Source organism: Oryctolagus cuniculus, chromosome 8 (genome assembly GCF_051225735.1).
Source record: "Oryctolagus cuniculus isolate XC-2025 breed Fujian yellow rabbit chromosome 8, ASM5122573v1, whole genome shotgun sequence".
NCBI classification, from domain to species: domain Eukaryota; kingdom Metazoa; phylum Chordata; class Mammalia; order Lagomorpha; family Leporidae; genus Oryctolagus; species Oryctolagus cuniculus.
Genome location: NC_142874.1, coordinates 50,549,422 through 50,566,684, shown reverse-complemented (window position 1 = coordinate 50,566,684; position 17,263 = coordinate 50,549,422).

Here is a 17,263-nt window from a genome sequence, read left to right as displayed (position 1 = left end):
CACAGCAGAGAGCTGGATTGGAAGTAGAGCAACCGGGACTAGAACCGGAGTCTATATGGGATGCCAGCACCAGAGGCAGAGGATTAAATCTTTAAAAAAAAAAAAATACTTTCTCAAGGGGACCGGCACTGTGGCATAGCAGATAAAGCTGCCTGCAGTGCCAGCATCCCATATGGGCCCCAATTCAAGTCCTGGCTGCTCCACCTCCAATCCAGCTCTCTGCTATGGCCTGGAGAAGCAGTAGAAGATGGCCCATGTCCTTGGGCCCCTGCACGCAAGTGGGAGACCCAGAGGAATCTCCTGGCTCCTAGCTTCAGATTGGCTCAGCTCCAGCCATTGTGTCCAATTGGGGAGTAAACCACTGGATGGAAGACCTCTCTCTCTCTCTCTGCCTCTTCTCTCTCTGTGTAACTCTGATCTTCAAATAAATAAATCTTTAAAAATAGTTTTAAACAAGTACTTTCTCAGGAAAATATACAGAAACCAACAGGTCAGCAACCTTTTGAATTCTCCTAGAACTATTTCATACTTTTGCTCATATATGTATAAATGGATATGTATATACAGTTGGCCTCTGGATATCCAGGTTCTGCATTCTTGTAGCCTCAGTTTCAACTAAACTGAGATAAAAAAACATTTGGAAAAAAAATGTTGTTACCGATATAGCTAGGTAAGACTACCATGGTGGCATCTGTGTTAAACATATACAGATTTTTCTCTTTGTTAAAAACTTTATTTATTAATTTATTCATTTGAAAGGCAGAGAGAGAGAGAGAGAGAGACCACTGGCTCACTCCCAAAATATTCATAACTGTGAAGGCTGGGCCAGGACAAAGCCAAGAGCCAGGAACTCCACACAGGTCTTCTGTACGGGTGGCAGGGACCCAAGTACTTCGGCCATCTTTCTTTGCTTCCCCAGACACATAAACAGAGAACTGGATGGGAAATGGAACAGCCAGGACTTGAGCAGGCACTTACAAGAGATTCAGTGTTGCAGGTGGTGGCTTAACCTGCTGTGTGACCACTGCAGCACCTTGGTGAGCTTTTTATAGCAAAGAACATCTTGGCATTTAAAATCACATGTAGGTGCCAGTGCTGTGGCATAGCAGGTAAAGCCTCCACCTGCAGTGCCGGCATTCCATGGGGGATACTTTTGTGTATATTTTGTGCATATTTTTTAAGATTTTATTTATTTATTTGAGAGGTAGGGCTACAAATACAAACAGGGAGAGACAGAGAGAAAGGTCTTCCATCTGCAGGTTCACTCCCCAGATGGCCACAACAGCTGGAGCTGAGCCTATCTAAAGCCAGGATCCAAGAGTTTCTCCCTGGTCTCCTATGTGGGTACAGGGGCCCAAGCACCTGAGACATCTTCGACTGCTTTCCCAGGCCATAAGCTGAGAGCTGGATTGGAAGAGGAGCAGCTGGGCTGTGACCCAGCACCCATATGGGATGCCAGCATCACAGGCAGAGGCTTAGCCCACTATGCCGCAGCGCCAGCCCTTGTGTATTTTTTTTAAAGATTTATTTATTTATTGGAAAGACAGAGTGACAGAGAGGGAGAGACATACACAGAGATAACTTCCATCTCTTGGTTTACTCCCTAGGTGGCTGCAATGGACAGGTCTAGGTCAGGATGTAACTGGGAGCCTGGAAGTCCACTTAGTCTTCTACATGGATGGCAGGGACCCAAGTATTTGGATCATCCTCCACTGCTTTCTCAGGCACATTATAAGGGAGCTTAATTGGAAGTGGATCAGCAAGGACTCAAACTGGCATTCCAATATGGGATGCCTACATTGCTGGTGTCTGTGGTCTCTCGTTTTGAGCGCTGGTTAGTCAACAACAGGTAATATCCCCTGGGGGACATCCTAAGACAGGCACAGCCGCATATGGAGATCACATGGAAATGGGGTAAACAATGGTGTGGCCAAGAATCATGCCTCCTGTTGCTCAAAAATAAACGAAAAGGGGGAAACGTGGTGGATTGAGAAGGCCATGCCAAGATGGCCACTGGCAAGCCAGCGTCAGTTACTCAGGAGTGGCTTTGGAAACCCCCTGGGAAACCACCTGGCAACAAAGCCTGTCTGGTAACAGGCTGTGATTGGTTAGGGCATAGACCGCCCCTTGACCGGATTGGCTGCCTTGGCTATTTAAGCTGCTGTAGCAACTGAAATAAACAAGTCTGCAGGCTGCTCACCTCTGGCCTGCTTTCACCTGACTCCCGGGTCTGGGTGGTGTCTCTGAGCCTCTTGCCCCCACCACACTCCTCTCAGAACGAATCCACAGTAACAGGTGTCAGCTTAACCTGCTATGCCACACTGGCCCTCAATCTGATGCCTTTTTCTTTTTTATTAAAGATTTATTTATTTATTTATTTATTTATTTATTTCAAAGTCAGAGTTATGGAGGGAACGAGAGAGGCAGAAAAAGAAAGTGAGCCTCTATCTACTAGCTCACTCCCCAAATGACTGAGGCTGGACCAGGTTGAAGCCAGGAGCCTGGAACTCCATCTGAGTCTCCTTCATGGGAGGTAGAGGCCCAAGCACTTGGACCATTACTGCTGCTAATGACAGAAAAATGGAATCATAGGTTAGGGTTAGACGGCTGTATCTTCAGTGAAATGACTTTTCAAGTCTTTTTCCATATGTTTTAATCATATCATTTATGTTTTTCCTGTTGCATTTTGAGAGTTCTTTATGTATTCCAGGTACTCATCATTTGGTATGTTTTGCAACTATTTTCCCCCACTATTTAGCTTATTTTCTTATCTTCTTGAAGTCTTTTGTAGAGAAAAAGCTTAACTTTGTGGAATTCAGTTAGTTTTTCCTGTCATTTGCCATGTTTTTGTTGTCAAAAGTTAAGAATTCTTTCCCTAGAATATGTAACATCAGTAAGAAGGTGGAATAGGATTTTCCCTTTCTCATCCTCTGACATAAATGTCATTTTGAATAACCAGTCAGGTGCATAAACACCTCCACAGGTGGAACACAGAAATAAGGAATGAAGCAATGAGGTAGGTAGGAAGGCCAGTTTCACATTGTCTGTGTATTATGGTTTAGATATGATTTAATTTTGTCCCCTCCATGACCCATGTGTTAAAGGCTTGGTCCCCAGGAGTGGTATTTTGTAGTAAGACCTTTAAGAGATAAGACATAGAGACGTCTTTAGGTCACTGGGAGTGGGCAATCAGAAGGTAGTCCTCATGTGACCCCTTGAGCTTTCATGAGATTATCAGAAAAGGAGCAAGCATGGCCCCAACCAACTCTCCCTGCTTCCCTTTCAAGATGTGATCTTTCTTCTGCATGCATTTCACCATCCACAATGTACCAATTCTCACCAGAACTAAGCTGATGCAGGCATCATGCCTTGAGTCTCCAAAACTGTGAGTAAGTAAACATCTTTTTTTTCAATGACTTATGTATTTATTTGAAAGACAGAGATACAGAGAGAGAGGGAGAGATAGAGAGAGAGATCTCCCATCAGTTGATTCACTCCTCAAATTTCACTCCTCAAATGGCCATAATGGCTGGGGCTGGGCCAGGCTGAAGCCAGGAGCTAGGAGCTTCTTCTGCGTATGCCACATAGGTGCAGGAGCACAGACATTTGGGCCATCTTCCACTGCTTTCCCAGGCACTTTAGCAGGGAGCTGGATTAGAAGTGCAGCAGCTGGGAAGCTATGAACTATGAACTGGTGTCCCTACAGTATGCCAGTGTTGCAGACAATGGCTTAACCCACTATGCCACAACACTGGCCCCAAACATCTATTTCTTCATAAGTAGCCTGTCACAGGTATGTTGTTATAGTAACAAAAAGATGATGAATACACTGTCACTCCTCCCTCAAGCTTTGGCATTGTTGCACGAAGAGAGATGCTCTCCCTGAGACGGAAGGACAATGAAGTTAACACCTAACTTTGCCGTGAACCCTACCACTAGATATGCCTTTGGGAACCCCTGCACCAGGCTGAACCACACAGATACAGGCTCCAGACTGACCTCTGTGGTCCCACTCCCAGGCTGTCCCAATGCCAAGACAACCCTGTGGACCCAGGCCCCTGACTGGCCCCTATGGACCAGGTGCCAGCTCAGTCCCCATGACTTCAGGACAAGGGCTATCCCCACAGATACAGGTGCCAAGCCCACCCTAGAATCAGGACATCCCTGCAAACTTAGACTTTAGTCTTGCCCTCATGGACCCCTTTGCCAGGCCCATACCTGCAGGCCCAGGGTCTAAACCAGCCCCTGTGGACATAGGCAGCAGTGTAGCCTCTGTGGATATAGGAGCATTGGTCCATATGGACCAAGGAACCAGGCTAATCTGCCAGCCTGCTAATCCAGGCACCAGATCAATCTGCTCAGACTCCAGCATCAAGCTTGCCTGTGGATCTATCAAATAGCTAACCAAGTCTCTCACTGGACTGAATGATGAAGGACATTCCTTGCTGAAGTCAGTTTGTGAAGACTGAAAGAGGTACCTATTTCTTCAAGTGCACAAACACAAATCTAAGCCCACAAGGATCTGAAATAGCCAAGGAAACATACTTTCAAAATAATAGTAATAATATTAATAATACACTATTAATTTGCCTTAAAGAAATGAAGATCTATGGACTATCTGACAAAAATTTCAAAATAATAGCCTTAAAGAAATTCAGTGAGCTACTGGAGAACACAAATAGATAACTAAGTGAAATCAAGAAAACAAAGTATGCACAATAAAGAGACACAAACCACAAAAAAGAATAAAACCAAAAATTCTGGTGGTGAAGAACATAATGACTGAAATTTAAAAAAAAAATAGAGAGCTTTAGTAACATAGTGGATTATGGAGATGAGAGACTCAGCAAACTTGAAGATATGTCATTTGAAATTGCCCAGTCAGAAGAAAAAGACAAAAAAAAAAATGAAGGGTGAAGAAAGTCTACATGACTTGTGGGATACAATCAAGGGAACCAATGCATGTATTATGAAAGTCCTAGAAGGAGTTGAGAACGAGGCAAAAAGTTGATATAAAGAAATAATGACGGTTTCTGAGGAATCTCCAAACTGACTTCCATAGTGGCTTAACCAATTTGCATTCCCACCAACAGTGGGTTAGTGTCCCTTTTTCCCCACATCCTCTCCAGCATCTATTGTTGGTAGATTTCTGAATGTGAGCCATTCTAACTGGGGTGAGGTGAAACCTCATTGTGGTTTTGATTTGCATTTCCCTGATTGCTAGTGATCTTGAACATTTTTTCATGTGTCTGTTGGCCATTTGGATTTCCTCTTTTGTAAAATGTCTATTGAGGTCCTTGGCCCATCTCTTAAGTGGGTTGTTTGTTTTGATGTTGTGGAGTTTCTTGATTTCTTTGTAGATTCTGGTTATCAACCCTTTATCAGTTGCATAGTTTACAAATATATTTTCCCATTCTGTCGGTTGTCTCTTCACTTTCCTAGCCACTATGGAAGTCAGTTTGGAGATTCCTCAGAAACCTGAATATAACCCTACCATTCAACCCAGCCATCCCACTCCTTGGAATTTACCCAAAGGAAATTAAATTGGCAAACAAACAAGCTGTCTGCACATTAATGTTTATTGCAGCTCAATTCACAATAGCTAAGACCTGGAAGCAACCCAAATGCCCATCAACAGTAGACTGGATAAAGAAATTATGGGACATGTACTCTATAGAATACTATACAACAGTCAAAAACAACAAAACCCGGTCATTTGCAACAAGATGGAGGAATCTGGAAAACATCATGCTGAGTGAATTAAGCCAGTCCCAAAGGGACAAATATCATATGTTCTCCCTGATCGGTGACAACTAACTGAGCACCAAAGGGGAAACTTGTTGAAATGAAATGGACACTATGAGAAACAGTGACTTGATCAACTCTTGTCCTGATGGTTGATGTACAATGTAATACTTTATCCATTTTAGTATTTTTTTTGTTCTAGTACCATTGGTTGAACTCTGTAATTAACACACAATTATTCTTGGGTGTTTAAATTTTAACTGAAAAGTGATCCCTGTTAGGAATTTGGAAAACATTATGCTGAGTGAAATAAGCCAATCCCAAAGGGACAAATACCACTTGTTCTCCTTGATAGGTGACAACTAACTGAGCACCAAAAAGGAAACCTGTTAAAGTGAAATGAACACTATGAGAAACGGTGACTTGATCAGCCCTCACCCTGTCTGTTGATGAGCAACTTGATATGTTATCCCTCTTAGTATTTTTTTTGTTTGTTCTACTTACTACTTTTGGTTGAATACTGTAATCAATACACAATTCTTCTTAAGTGCTGAAACTTAACTGAAAAGTGATCACTGTTAAATGTAAGAGTGGGAATAAGAGAGGGAAGAGATGTGCAATTTGGGACATGCTCAAGCTGACTTACCTCAAACGGTAGAGTTAGAAACATACCAGGGGATTCCAATTCAATCCCATCAAGGTGGCATGTACCAATGCCATCTCACTAGTCCCAGTGATCAATTTCTGTTCACAATTGATCATAATGATAGGACTAAGAACCAAAGGGATCACAGAAACAAGACTAGTGTCTGCAAATACTAGCTGATAGAATCAAAAAGGGAGAGAATGATCCAACATGGGAAGTGAGATACACAGCAGACTCACAGAATGGCGGATGTCCTAAACAGCACTCTGGCTTCAGAATCAGCCCTTAAGGCATGCGGATCTGGCGGAAAAGCCCATGAGAGTATTTCAGGCATGGAAAGCCAAGACACTCTGGCAAAAACAACAACAACAACAACAACAAACACCTAAATGAAAGATCTCTGTGAGTGAGATCCCAGTGGAAAAAACGGGTCATCAAAGAAGGAGGTACCTTTCTCTGAAAGGAGGAGAGAACTTCCACTTTGACCATGGCCTTGTCTAAATATGATCAGAGTCAGTGAACTCAGGGGGCTTCCATAGCCTTGGCAGCTCATGACAAGAGCCTAGGCTGATTACTGATGCCATAAACAAGAGTGTCAATTTGTTAAGTCAACAACAGGAGTCACTGTGCACTTACTCTTCATGTAGGATCTTTGTCCTTAGTGTGCTGTACATTGAGATTTAATGCTATAACTAGTACTCAAACAGTATTTTTCACTTTATGTTTCTGTGTGGGAGCAAACTGTTGAAATCTTTGCTTAATGTATGCTAAACTGATCTTCTGTATATAAAGAGAATCGAAAATGAATCTTGATGTGAATGGAAGGGGAGAGGGAGTGGGAAAGGGGAGGGTTGCAGGTGGGAGGGACGTTATGGGGGGGAAGCCATTGTAATCCATAAGCTGTACTTTGGAAATTTATATTCATTAAATAAAAGTTTTTTTTTTAAAAAAAGAAAAGAAATAATGACGGAAAATTTCCCAAAATATGGGGAGAGAAATGAAGTCAAAATCTATGAAGGCCAAAGAATTTCTAACAGATTTAATACAAAGAGGTCTTCACTGAGATATTACAATGAAATTCTCAGAAATCAAAGGTGAAGAGGATTTTGAGAACAGTACATGAAAAGCAACTCATCACATAGAAGGGAACCTCCACAAGCTTATCATCAGATTTCTCAATAGAGACCATTCAGGAAGGAGACAGTAGGATAATGTATTCAAATGCTGACAGAACAAAACTACCAATGAAGAGTATTATACTGGACAAAAGTGTCTGCGTAAATGAAGGAGGGAGAAAGATTTTCCTAGAGAAACAAAAGTTGAGGGCATTCATCACTACTAAATCTGACTGATAAGAAATGTTAAAGGGAGTTCCTTAATTTGAAATAAAATTACACTAACTTCGGGCCGGTGCTGTGGCACAATGGGTTAACGCCCTGGCCTGAAGCGCCGGCATCCCATATGGGCACCAGTTCTAGTCCTGGCTGCTCCTCTTCTGATCCAGCTCTCTACTGTGGCTGGGAAAGCAGTAGAAGATGGCCCAAGTCCTTGGGCCCCTGCATCCACGTGGGAGACCCGGAAGAAGATCCTGGCTTCTGGCTTCAGATCGGCACAGCTCCGACCGTTGTGGCCATCTGGGGAGTGAACTATCAGATGCTCTCTCTCTCTCTGACTCTCCTCTCTCTGTGTAACTCTGACTTTCGAATAAATAAATAAATCTTATTTTATTTTATTTTTTTGACAGGCAGAGTGGACAGTGAGAGAGAGACAGAGAGAAAGGTCTTCCTTTGCCGTTGGTTCACCCTCCAATGGCCGCCGCGGCTGGCGTGCTGCGGCAGGCGCACCGCGCTGATCCGATGGCAGGAGCCAGGTACTTCTCTTGGTCTCCCATGGGGTGCAGGGCCCAAGCACTTGGGCCATCCTCCACTGCACTCCCTGGCCACAGCAGAGATCTGGCCTGGAAGGGGGGCAACCGGGACAGAATCCAGCACCCCGACGGGGACTAGAACCCGGTGTGCCGGTGCCGCTAGGCGGAGGATTAGCCTAGTGAGCCGCGGTGCCGGCCAATAAATAAATCTTAAAAAAAAATTACACTAACTAGTAATACAAAAACATATGAAAGTATGAAATTCCTTTGTACTCAAACAAGAATAGGATTGTAAAAATCATAATATTTATACCATAATGGTAATGTGTAAATCACTTTTAATCTAGTATAAAGTTAGAATTTAATATCTTAAAAATAACTATAACTTCTATAATTGTTAATGGATGCACAGCATATACAAGATATAACTTATAATATCAATAATACAACTTGGAGAGGGAGGGAGAAGTTAGGGGTAGAGTTTCTGCATGACATTAAGTTGTTATCAGCCTAAAGTGACTATTCTAACTATAAAATATTTTATGTAAGCCTCATGGTATCTACAAATAAAAAAACCTCTAGTAGATGCACAAAGATAAGCAGAAAAGAATCAAAGCATACTCCAACCAAAAAAAATAATCGAATCATAAAGATAACAAGACAGGAAAACAAAAGCAAAGGAAACACAAACAGAAAACAATTAACAATGGATTACATTTTCTAATCAAAATACATAGAATGAATGAATGGAAAAAAAAATTAAAAAAAAATTCAACTATATGCTGCCTACAAGAGATTCACTTTACCTTTAAGGACACACGTGGGTTAAAAGTGAAGGAATGAAGAAAGATATTTCATGCAAATGGTAATCAAAAGACAGCAGAGGCAGCTATACTTATAATTGACAAAGTAGACTTCAAGTTGAAAATTGTAACAAGAGACAAAGAAATTAGTTATATAATGATAAAGAGGTCAATTAATCCAAAGTATTAATTACAAATTACAATTATAAATATACTAAATTGATCTTCTGTATATAAAGATAAATGAAAATGGGCCAGCTCCGCGGCTCAATAGACTAATCCTCTGCCTTGCAGCGCCGGCACACCGGGTTCTAGTCCCGGTCAGGGCGCCGGATTCTGTCCCGGTTGCCCCTCTTCCAGGCCAGCTCTTTGCTGTGGCCCGGGAGTGCAGTGGAGGATGGCCCAGGTGCTTGGGCCCTGCACCCCATGGGAGACCAGGAGAAGCACCTGGCTCCTGCCTTTGGATCAGCGCAGCGCGCCAGCCGCGGCGGCCATTGGAGGGTGAACCAATGGCAAAGAAAGACCTTTCTCTCTGTCTCTCTCTCACTGTCCACTCTGCCTGACAAAAAAAAAAAAGATAAATGAAAATGAATCTTGATGCGAATGGAATGTGAGAGGGAGCGGGAGATGGGAGGGTTATAGGTGGAAAGGAAGTTATGGGGGGGGAAAGCCATTGTAATTCATAAGCTATACTTTGGAAATTTATATTTATTAAATAAAAGTTAAAATAAAAAACAAATTACAATTATAAAATCGTAATTACAATGAACTACATTTGAGGAGTCAATCAGTGCATGGAAGACTTTCTGTCGATCTGCCTCTGCCTCTGCTTCTCTGTAACTCTGCCTTTCAAATAAATAAATTAATCTTTAAAAAAAAAGAAAAAGAAAAAGAAAGATCTCAAATGTATTGACTTGACCGGCGCCGTGGCTCACTAGGCTAATCCTCCGCCTTGCGGCGCCAGCACACCGGGTTCTAGTCCCTGTCGGGGTGCTGGATTCTGTCCCGGTTGCCCCCCTTCCAGGCCAGCTCTCTGCTGTGGCCCGGGAGTGCAGTGGAGGATGGCCCAAGTGCTTGGGCCCTGCACCCCATGGGAGACCAGGAGAAGCACCTGGTTTCTGCCTTTGGATCAGCACGGCGCACCAGCCGCGGCAGCCATTGGAGGGTGAACCAACAGCAAAGGAAGACCTTTCTCTCTGTCTCTCTCTCTCTCACTGTCCACTCTGCCTGTCAAAACAAAATTAAAAAAATAAAAAAAGGTATTGACTTTGCACCTCAAAGAATTAGAAGAACAAAGTAAGACACAATCAGAAAGGAATAATGAATGTTAGAGCAGAAATCAGTGAAAAAATGCTGGAAAACAATAGAGAAGACCAATGAAACTAAGAGTTTTTTGAAAAGATAAACAATATTGGAAAACCTTTAGACTATGGGAGCCAGTGCTGTGGCGCAGTGGGTTAAAGCCCTGGCCTGAAGTGCTGGCATCCCATATGGGTGCCGGTTCTAGTCCTGGCTGCTCCTCTTCCGATCCAGCTCTCTGCTGTCGCCTGGGATAGCAGTAGAAGACGGCCCAAGTCCTTAGGCCCCTGCACTCACGTGGGAGACCCGGAAGGAGTTCATAGCTCCTGGCTTCTGATTGGCCCAGTTCCAGCCGTTGCAGCCAATTGGGGAGTGAACCAGAAGATGGAAGACCTCTTTCTCTGTCTCTACCTCTCTCTGTAACTCTGTCTTTCAAATAAATAAAATAAATCTTTAAAAAAAACCTGTAAACTAAGAAGAAAAAAGACTACAGCCAATTTTCCAATGAAACAGGAGACATTATAAGTGATACCATAGAAATATAAAGGAACACGATAGACTACTCTGCACAATTATATGCCAACATTTTTAGAGACATACACCTGCAAAGACTGAATCATGAAGAAGTAGAAAGTCTCAACAGACTAGTAAGTAGTAAGGAGCTTTAGTGAGTAACCAAAAATCTGTCAACAAGGAAATGCCTAGGACTAAGTGGCTGCATTGATGAATTCTGCCAGATTTAATGAAGAATGAATTAATACAATAGTTCTCAAATTCTTCCAAAAAATTGAAGAGGAGGGAAAAATTCTGAACTTATTTTATGAGCTATATATTTGGGTAGTAAAGACACAGAAGGACACTGCAAGAAAAGAAGATTACAGGTCAAATCCCTGATGAACGTACATGCAAAAATCCTCAACAAAATACTAAAAAAAAAGAATCCTCAATTTTAGAGCATAAAATACCATGATCAAGGGAGATTTATGCCTATGATAAAATAAGGATATTTCAACATGGATAAACCCTAAGTGTGATACAACATATTAGCAGAAAGGATAGAAATTCATGATCATATCAGTAGATGCAGAAAAAATCATTTGACAAAATTCAAAATCTTTTCATGATAAACAAACAAACAAACAAACAAAAAACTTTTGGGGCTGGTATTGTTGCACAGTGGGTTAAGCCACTACCTGCAATGTCAGCATCCCATATGGGCTCTGGATGAGTCCTGGCTGGTTCACTTCCAATCCAACTCCCATGCTAAGTGTACCTAGGAAAGCAGTGGAAGGTGGCCCAAGTGCATGGGACCCTGCACCCACATGGAAGATCTGGATGAAGCTCCTGGCTCCTGAATTCAGCCTGGCCAAGCCCCAACCACTGTGGCTGTTTGGAGAGGGAACAGTGGATGGAAGATAGCTCTCTCTCTCTTTCACTTTTTCTCTATGTAACTGTGCCTTTCAAATAAATAAATCTGAAAAAAAATCTTTCAACAAATTAGGTATAAAGGAATGTATTCAACATAAGAAAAGTCATATGTGACAAGCACGTAACTACCATCATATTTATTTATTTTTTATTTATTTATTTGAAAGTCAGTTACACAGAGAGAGGAGAGGCAGAGAGAGAGAGAGAGAGAGAGAGAGAGAGAGAGAAGTCTTCCAATCACTGGTTCACTCCCCAATTGGCTGCAACAGCCGTAGCTGCTCTGATCTGAAACCAGGAGCCAGGAGCTCATATTTAATGGTGAAAAACTTTCCCTCTAAAACCAAGAACAGAACAAGAATACCACCTTTTATCACTTAAATTCATCATGGTACTGGCAGACCTAGCCAGAGCAACTGGGGAAGAAATGACAATGCTACAAAATGCATCTTTATTAGGTAACAAGAAGTAAGATTGTCTACTTGTGAATGACATGACCGCCTGTCTGTATCAATCCATCAGAAACCTAATAAAAAAGTTTAATAAAGTTACAGGATAAAAAAATCAATATGCAAAAATCATTTGCATTTTTATATACTAACAAATAATACAAATAGAAATTAAGAAAACAAGGCCATTTATAATAGCAAAAAAATACTTAGGAATAAATTTCACTAAATGGTGAAGCATTTATACACTGGAACCTATAAAACATTGACAAAAAAAGACACAAATAAATGGAAAGATTTTTGGGTTCATATATGGAAGGTTTAATATAGTTAAAATACCCATTTACACAAAGCAATCTACAGATTCAATGTAATCCCTATCAAAATTCCAGAAGAATTCTTCTGAGAAATAGAAACAATCCTAAAATTCATACAGAACCACCGAATAGCCTAAGTAGCCAAACCAATCATGAGCAAGAAGAAAAAAGTTGGAGGCATCACACAATCTGATCTCAAAATATATTATAAACTAAAGTATTCAAAACAGCATGGTATGGGCATAAAGACAGATATATAAACAGATATAACACAATGGAGAACCCAAAGAAAAATATCATACATATATGGCCCACTAATCTTTGACAAAGCTGCTGAAAACACGTATCAGGGAAAGACAGTGACTTCAACAAATGATGTTGGGACCAGTGTTGTGATACAGCAGGTTAAGCTTTGTCTGCAAAACTGGCATCCCATATGAGCATCAGTTTGAGTCCTGGGATTCTTGGTTTCTGATCCAGCTCCCTGATGATGAGCATGAGAAAGCAGCAGATGGCCTGAATGCTTGGGCTGCTGTCATCCACAGGGGTGACCCCAATAGAGTCCCTGGCTCCTGGCTTTGGCTTGACCTGGCACTGGCTATTGCCATCATTTGGGGAGTGAACCAGCAGAATGAAGATCCCTTTCTCTGTCTCTCCCTCTCTCTCTGCAAATCTGCCTTTCAAATAAATAAAATAAATAAATGAATCTCTAAAATATTACATCAAACTTAAGTGTATACAATTTTTGTTAACCATGTTTCAATAAAGCTGGGAAAAAAAAACTAGCCCTATATCTTGGGCATTTTCTTTTTAAGAAAACTACTTAGTTTTTTTTTGAAAGCCAAGAGGGACAGAAATATACAGACAGAGATATACAGAGACAGAGCTTCTATCCATTGGTTCACTCCTCAAATGTCCACAACCTCAAAGGCTGAAGTCAGGAGCCTGGAATTCCCTTTGGGTTTCTCATGTGGGTGATAGGGACCAAAGTACTTGCATCACCATCTGCTGTCTTCCACTGTCAGTCTAGATAGACTTAGAACTGGATCTGGTGAACGAACCAGGCACTCTGATGGCAAACAAGTGTCCCAAGTAGTGTCTGAACCACTACACCATACTCATAATTCCGTTGCTGTTTTTCAAATATGTTTTACCATTTTCTGCATTACATTAAATCTATTATTAATTTTCAGTTACTTTTGTGAAAAATATAATTTTATTTCACACACTAGCAATGGAAATATTAAACGTTATAATAGAAAAGAATGCACTAAAAATATCATCAAAAATAAGACTATGTTAGTGGATTGGAACACTTAATATTATTAAGATGCCAAATTAATCAGCAGGTTCAATGAAATCTCTAAGTTATCTGCAGGCTTTTTAATTTTCAGTTACTTTTTTTAAGATTTTTTATTTGAAAGGCAGAGTTATAGAGAGGCAGAGGCAGAGAGAGAGAGAGGTCTTCCATCTGCTGGTTCACTTCCCAGATGGCCGCAACAGCCTGAGCTGCGCCCATCTGAAGCCAGGAGCCAGGAGCTTCTTCCAGGTCTCCCATGCAGGTGCAGGGGCCAAGGACATGGGTCATCTTCTACTGCCTTCCCAGGCCATAGCAGAGAGCTAGATTAGAAGTGGAACTGCCGGAACTCAAACCAGTGCCCACATGGGATGCTGGCACTGCAGGCGGTAGCTTTACCCATTATGCCACAGCGCTGGCCCCTTCCGTTACTTTTTATACTAGGCTTAAGACCTAGGTCAAGGTCAAGGCTTCAGTTTCTCCAGGATCATCTCTTGAAAACCATATTCTTTTTCCATTGAATTGCTTTACCACCTTTGTCAAAATTCAGTTGAGTATACTTATATTTTTATGTGTCTCTCTTCTACTCCATTTATCTACCCATGATTTATGTATCACCTCACCAATACTACACTTACTTACTATATAGTAAGTATATATACTTACTATATATACTATATAGTAAGTCTTAAAATTGGATAACTGGGGCCAGTGCTGTGGTGTACCTGGTAATGCTGCCACCTGCAGTGCTGGCATCCCCTATGGGCACCGGTTTGAGCTCTCTGCAATGTCCTGGGAAAGCAGTGGAGGATGGCCCAGGTCTTTGGGCCCCTGCACCTGAATGGGAAACCTAGAAGAAGCTCCTGGCTCCTGACTTTGGATCAAGGCAGCTCCGGCTGTTGCAGCCATCTGGGAAGTGAACTAGCAGATGGAAGACCTCTCTCTCTCTCTCTGCCTCTGCCTCTCTGTAACTCTGCCTTTCAAATAAATAAATCTTTAAAAAATTGGATAACTGATTCATATTTTTATTATTTTTGTCTCAAAATTATTTTATCTATTCTACTACCTTTGTATTTCCATATAAATGTTATATGATAAGGTTGTCTCTATCTACTAGAAACACTGCTTTCATTTTGATAGGAATTGCATTAAATCTGTGTATCAATTTAGGGAAAATTTACTTCTTTAGTATGTTGAATCTTCCAGTCCATGAACATGGTTTGTGTTTCCATTTATTAAGATATTTAATTTCTTCCATCAGTGTTGTGTAGTTTTCAGCATACAAATCTTATAAATGTTTAATCATTTTATACATAGTATTTCATGTCTTTGAGCAATGATACTTGTATCTGATCACGTAATTTTAATTTCTGATGTCACATGTTTATTGGTAGTACATAGAAATACAGCTGAGTTTTTAATACTTATCTTGTATGATGAAACTTTTTAGAACTCATTTATTAGGCCTAGCAAGGTTTTGCAGATTTCTTGGGTTTTCAATGGAGATAATTATATTATCTGTAGTTAGGAACAGTTTTCTGTTTTTTTTTTTTTTTTTGCCAGTGTTGGGTTGAATTGAAAGATGTAAGCAGACATCCTTGCCTGTTTCTGATGTTAGAAGGAAAGCATTCAGTCATTAAACAACACTACCTGAAGATATTTTATGGAGGCTATTTATCAAGTGAAGGAAGTTCCTCTCTCTTTTTTCTTCTTTTTGAGAGTTTTACTGAATAGGTGTTAAGTTTTTGTCAAATAAAATCATCTGAGTTTTCTTCTCCAACCTGTTAATATGGCAGCTACCACTGATTAATTTTCAAATATTGAGCCAATCTTATATCTCTGGAATAAATACTACTTGATCAGAATGCATAATTCTCCTTACACAGTGCTTGATAATATTTCAAAAATGATTTTTGCATCTGTATTCATTAGGGATACTGGTCTGCCATTTTTTTTTGGTGGTGTCTTCATCTGCGTTGGTAGCAGGGTTACGGTAACTCCATAAAAGGAATTTGGCAGTGTACCTTCCTCTTCTATTTTCTGTAGGAGATTGCATAGAGTGGGATTAGTTCTTCTGCAAATATTTGGAAGAATTTTCCATTGAAATGATCTGTACTTATAGATTTACTTGCAGGAGTTTGTAAATTATGAATTTAATTTCCAAAATAGTTACAGTTTTTGTAATGATATATTTCATATTACCTGAGTTATAGTATATTTTTTCAAGAAGGTAGTTTCTTTCATTTAACTTGTCAAATTTGTTTGCAGTATTCTCTTATTCTTCTGATGTTTTCAGAGTGTGGAGTGGTAGTTCCTATTTCATTTGCTGGTGATTTGTGTCTTCCATTCTTTCCCCTTCCTCTCTTAGTTTTCCTAGAGGTTTGTTAATTTTATATGACTTTTCAAGGAAACATTTTTTTAAAAAAGATTTATTTATTTATTTGAAAGTCAGAGTTAGAGAGCAGGAGAGGCAGAGAGATCTTCCATCTGATGCTTCACTCCCTAGTGAAGCCCACAATAGCTGGTGTGGGGCCAGATCAAAGCCAGGATCCAGGAGCTTCTTCTGTGTCTATCACGTGGGTGGCAGGGGCCCAAGCACTTGGTCCATCTTCCACTGCTTTCCCAGGTGCACGATGTGGGTGGAGGGGAGGAAGCTGGGTCAGAAGTGGAGCAGCTGGGACATGAACCAGTGCCCATATGGGATGCCAGCCATGCAGGCAGTGGCTTTAACAGTTATACCACAACGCCAGCCCCAAAGAATCAATTTTTTAAAAAAGATTTATTTCCTGTATTTGAAAGAGTTACAGAGAGGGAGGGAGAGACAGACAGATAGATCTTCCTTCTGCAGATTCACTCTCCAAATGTCTGGAATGGCCAGGGCTGAGTGAAGCTGAAGCCAGGAGCCTAGAACCCCATCGGGGCCCAGGTACTTGGGTCATATTTGGCTGTTTTTCCAGGCACATTATCAGATCGGAAGTGGAGCCACGAGGATTCAAATGGATGCTCAAATGGAATGGTGGGGTTGCAGGCAGTGGCTTTACTTGCTGCACCACAACACCAGCCCCAAAGAATCTGTTTTTTTTTTTTTAATAGAAAACTTTTATTTAATAAATATAAATTTCAAAAGTACAACTTTTGGATTATAGCGGTTCTTCCCTCATAACCACCTTCCCATCTGCAAACCATCCCATCTCCTACTCCCTCTCCCGTCCCATTCTCATTGATTCATTTTTAATCAACTTTATATACAGAAGATCAACTATACTGAGAATCTGTTCTTTTTAAAATTTCATTTTCTCTTCGTTTTCCTGTTCTTAATTTTGTTGATTGCTCTTCCCTTTATTATTTCCTTCCTTCTACTTATTTTGGGTTTATTTTGCTCTTCTTTTTCTTGATTTCTGAAATGGAAGCTTAA